Raw genomic sequence first — 4,814 nt, forward strand, 5'->3', positions numbered from 1 at the left:
CAGCCTGGAAAACCACCCCTTCTTTGGCTGGCGCCTCCCCGCGACTGGCCACGGTCTGTGTGCGCTGCTCAGCCGGGATTTGGAAGGCGCCTTGGCCATGGGTAATAGTGGCAAGTAAATGCACCCCTTCATTCGTTTCGCCACCCGGTAAGATGATGATGTGATTGAGCCTCACCCATGATTTCACGTTCGTCTCCCCAACCGCCGAACTATAACTCAGTTATACTTATACACCAGTGTGGCGTAGCGGTTAGTGTTGGACTAGGACATGGGAAAGCAGGGTTCAAATCCCCACTCATCCACGAAGGTCGCTGGGTGACCTTGGGCCAGTCACTGTCTCTCAGTCTAACCACCTCACAGGGTGGTTTGGAGGTTTACAAAAAGAGGGGGAAGGTCACGTCCGCCACCTTGAGCTCGTTGGAAGAAAGGTGGGATATAAGGACAATAAATAAATAAACTCATTCCCCTATCTTACCAGCCAGAGCATGGTGGAGGGTGGCACAACTGCAGCTGCTGCTATTACTAATTGTTCTTTTAGTGGTTTATGTGTTTTTAAGGATTGTGGGTTGTAGCCAACTAAGATTTACTCAGAGTAGACCCACTAAAATTAATGGACCCAAGTTAATCATGTCCATTATTTTTAATAGGACTAGCATTGGATACAAGCCTTTGTTACTTTATTTTTGGGGTTTTTTTTATAAATCTATTTGTTGCTTCTAAACTGCCTTGTAGCTTGTGCAAAGGGTGTTGTATAAGTTACCTAAATAGATACATAAATGTGCCCCCACCTCCCCACAAGTCACTCACCGTCCCACCCAACTCATTGTTGGACCCTTATGGTTACTTGAATGAAATTGTTACTTTTCTTGTACAATTTATAACCGAACAATAAACTTGGAAATTAACTTAAGACTGTGACTCTGAGCATGCTTACTTGGAATCTACCTTCATTGAGATTGTTAGGTCCAAACCCAAAACGCAAGCTGTCACTGTCTACTCAGCTCACATACACCCGGGAAGGTGCGGAGTTGAGAGCAAGAATCTATTGCCAGAGGCCAGGAAATAACACACAATATTACCTTTGCAAAGGGGTCCCAAGACCTGCCAGCAAGTTGCCTTTCAGAAGTGGGAACCCCGTTTATTGATACGCACAAGATTTATATAGTTTCCCCAACGGTTACAAAATGGGGAGCAGACGTCATAAAGTATAGAAAAACATTGCTAGACATAGTAATATGTAAGATATGGAAAAAGGGGTGCTTAGGATAACAAAAGCCAGGAACATCTTGCCTTCTTTCAGACATAGGCTTGCATAGTTTCTACGACCTTGAGATAAGCACTCAGTTAGAGGAACAAAGGATAGATAGGAGCATGGGAGGTTCGGTTACAAGTGGGATCATTAAACTAAGAATACACTCAGTCAGCTGCACACCTTACTTCTGTTCCCTAAGAGGTCTTAACGCCATTTCCATTAAAGTCGCCTCTCACGAACTTCTTAGCCCACATGATTGGTACCACCGGTTGGTACGGGTGCACTTGGTCCTCGAGAGGCACCGTCTTTGAATATCGGGCAGTTCTCCACAATTCTCACAGCTTTTGCTGTAATGAAAGATACTGGGATACAATTATATGATCCCCCCCAGTAGTGAAACATCCACACTTGGCAGGGAACCGCCTTTCACAGGGGGTCTCCCATACATTAACTCAAATGGGGAAAGCCCTAAAGCCCGCGTAGGACGCGTGCGCAAATGGAACAAAACTATAGGAAGTACCTGAGGCCATCTCAACCCTGTTTCCTGTGTATACTTAGCCAAAGCTGATTTAATTTCTTGATTATATCTTTCCGTCGTCCCCGACGACTGTGGGTGGTACGGAGTATGAAATAGATGTTTAATACCCAGGCCTTCATCGATTTTAGCCAAAACCTGTCCCGTAAAATGTGTTCCTCGATCTGAGTCAATTGCTGCTGGAACACCAAATCGAGGAATAATTTCTTTCAGTAGTATCCTTGCTACTGTGGTTGCTGTTGCATTTGCTGTAGGGAAGGCTTCTACCCAAGCTGTGAGTGGGCAGACCAACACGAGTAAATGGCGCTTTCCTTCCACTTTCGGTAAATCAACAAAGTCTATCTGAATATGAAGAAATGGAGCAGCGGGCATCGGTCTACCCCCTTGTGGGGCCCTATTTGGAAGAGCAGGGCCGTTTCCCTGGCAAGTGTGGCATGCTTTCACTATTGCTGTACAAACAGGCTGGATCCCCAGAGCATACCAGGACCGAGTCACCACTTCCACTAAAGCATGCGTGCCATAATGCCCCCCATGAGCATGATGCCATCCAGCCGCTACTTAACATAAGAACATAAGAACATAAGAAGAGCCTGCTGGATCAGGCCAGTGGCCCATCTAGTCCAGCATCCTGTTCTCACAGTGGCCAACCAGGTGCCTGGGGGAAGCCCGCAAGCAGGACCCGAGTGCAAGAACACTCTCCCCTCCTGAGGCTTCCAGCAACTGGTTTTCAGAAGCATGCTGCCTCTGACTAGGGTGGCACAGCACAGCCATCATGGCTAGTAGCCATTGATAGCCCTGTCCTCCATGAATTTGTCTAATCTTCTTTTAAAGCCATCCAAGCTGGTGGCCATTACTGCATCTTGTGGGAGCAAATTCCATAGTTTAACTATGCGCTGAGTAAAGAAGTACTTCCTTTTGTCTGTCCTGAATCTTCCAACATTCAGCTTCTTTGAATGTCCACGAGTTCTAGTATTATGAGAGAGGGAGAAGAACTTTTCTCTATCCACTTTCTCAATGCCATGCATAATTTTATACACTTCTATCATGTCTCCTCTGACCCGCCTTTTCTCTAAACTAAAAAGCCCCAAATGCTGCAACCTTTCCTCATAAGGGAGTTGCTCCATCCCCTTGATCATTCTGGTTGCCCTCTTTTGAACCTTTTCCAACTCTATAATATCCTTTTTGAGATGAGGCGACCAGAACTGTACACAGTATTCCAAATGCGGCCGCACCATAGATTTATACAACGGCATTATGATATCGGCTGTTTTATTTTCAATACCTTTCCTAATTATTGCTAGCATGGAATTTGCCTTTTTCACAGCTGCCGCACACTGGGTCGACATTTTCATCGTGCTGTCCACTACAACCCCGAGGTCTCTCTCTTGGTCGGTGACTGCCAGTTCAGACCCCATGAGCGTATATGTGAAATTAAGATTTTTTGCTTGATATAATGAACATGGTAAACACTCTGTGCCATCCGGCATAGTCCAGAGCCCTTGTTGCATCGTTGCTCCTAGGGCAGCCCATCGCTTAGTTTCCTGTGGGGGAACAGAGACAGTTAGAGGTGGGACAAAAGCGGTCGTGGCTAACACCAATGTAGGTAGCACTAAAGGCAAAAGAGCGGGTTGTCTCACAATCTGATCAGCTAAAGCATTTCCCAAAGTCACTGGATCTTGTTCCTTAGTATGTGCTTTGCAATGTACTACGGCTATTTCCAAGGGTTCAAGAATAGCAAGTAACAGCTTCTGCACCAGCTGTAGATGTTGAATCGGTTTTCCCCCCGCTGTGGTGAATCCTCTATATCGCCATAGGTGTATATGACAATGAATAACCCCAAAAGCATACCTGCTGTCTGTGTAAATCGTCACGTTTTTTCCCGAAGCAAGCTGGCAAGCCCGTACAAGGGCATATATCTCTGCTGCTTGTGCACCCCATTTCCCGGGCAACGCAGCCGCCTCTAGGATCTCCCATTGAGTCGTTATTGCAAAGCCCGTATACCTTACCCCATCTTGATAGTAAGAACTGCCATCAGTAAACAGAACGAGTTCTGAGTCAGGCAACGGTTCATCAGAAAGATCCGGTCTGATCTGCAACGTCAACTGCAGAACTTGCACGCAATCATGATCAGGAAGCGGGGCGGGTAAATCAGGCAGAAGCGTGGCAGGATTCAGTGGCCCACAGCACTCAAAACGCAAATTCGGATCCTCCAGGAGCTCTGCTTCCAGCTGTTGCTGCCTCTGGGCAGAGAAAACTTGCGTTGTACCTTTGCGCAACAATGCCGAGAGAGCATATGAAGTCCAAACAGTCGTAAAATGTCCAAGTGTAAGTCCCTTTACTTTAGTTAAAAGCAAGGCTGCTGCCGTTAACGTGCGCGTGCAGGTAGGTGTACCTCGTGCAACATTGTCAATCTGTTGTGAATAAAAGGCTACCGGGAAATGGCTAGGGCCATATAACTGAGTCAAAACTCCACTTGCAACCCCCGCCCTCTCATGTACAAACAGATGGAAGGGTTTGTTGTAATTCGGGGGCTTTAGAGACATTGATGTAGCCACACTCTGTTTAAGCAATTGAAAAGCCCTTTCAGTGTCCCGGTCCCATTTTATGTAATCTGGTGCTTTGTTTGCAGTTAACACATGGAGTGGTTTACTCAACTCACCACAAGAGGGCAGCCACGGCCTACAAAATCCAATAAGCCCCAGAAAGCCTCTGAGCTGGCGCTTCGTCTGCGGAAGTGGACAGTTCTGTATTGTGGCTACTCGCCCTGGGTCCATTTGTCGTCCATCCGGGGTTAAAATAAAGCCCAGATATTTAACTCTTGGTGACAACCACTGTATTTTCTTCGGGTCAATTTTATGGCCCCTTGAATGTAAGTAAAGCAGAAAGGTCTTACCATCTTGTCGCAACCCTTCTTGTTGTTCATTTGCCATCAAAATATCATCCATGTACAAAACAAGGGTCGAACCCTGTTCCGGAACAAACCCCTCAAGATCTTCTCGTAGGCATTGGCTGAATATTCCGGGTGAA

This window comes from Rhineura floridana, chromosome 11, assembly GCF_030035675.1.
Source record: "Rhineura floridana isolate rRhiFlo1 chromosome 11, rRhiFlo1.hap2, whole genome shotgun sequence".
Taxonomy (NCBI): Eukaryota; Metazoa; Chordata; class Lepidosauria; order Squamata; family Rhineuridae; genus Rhineura; species Rhineura floridana.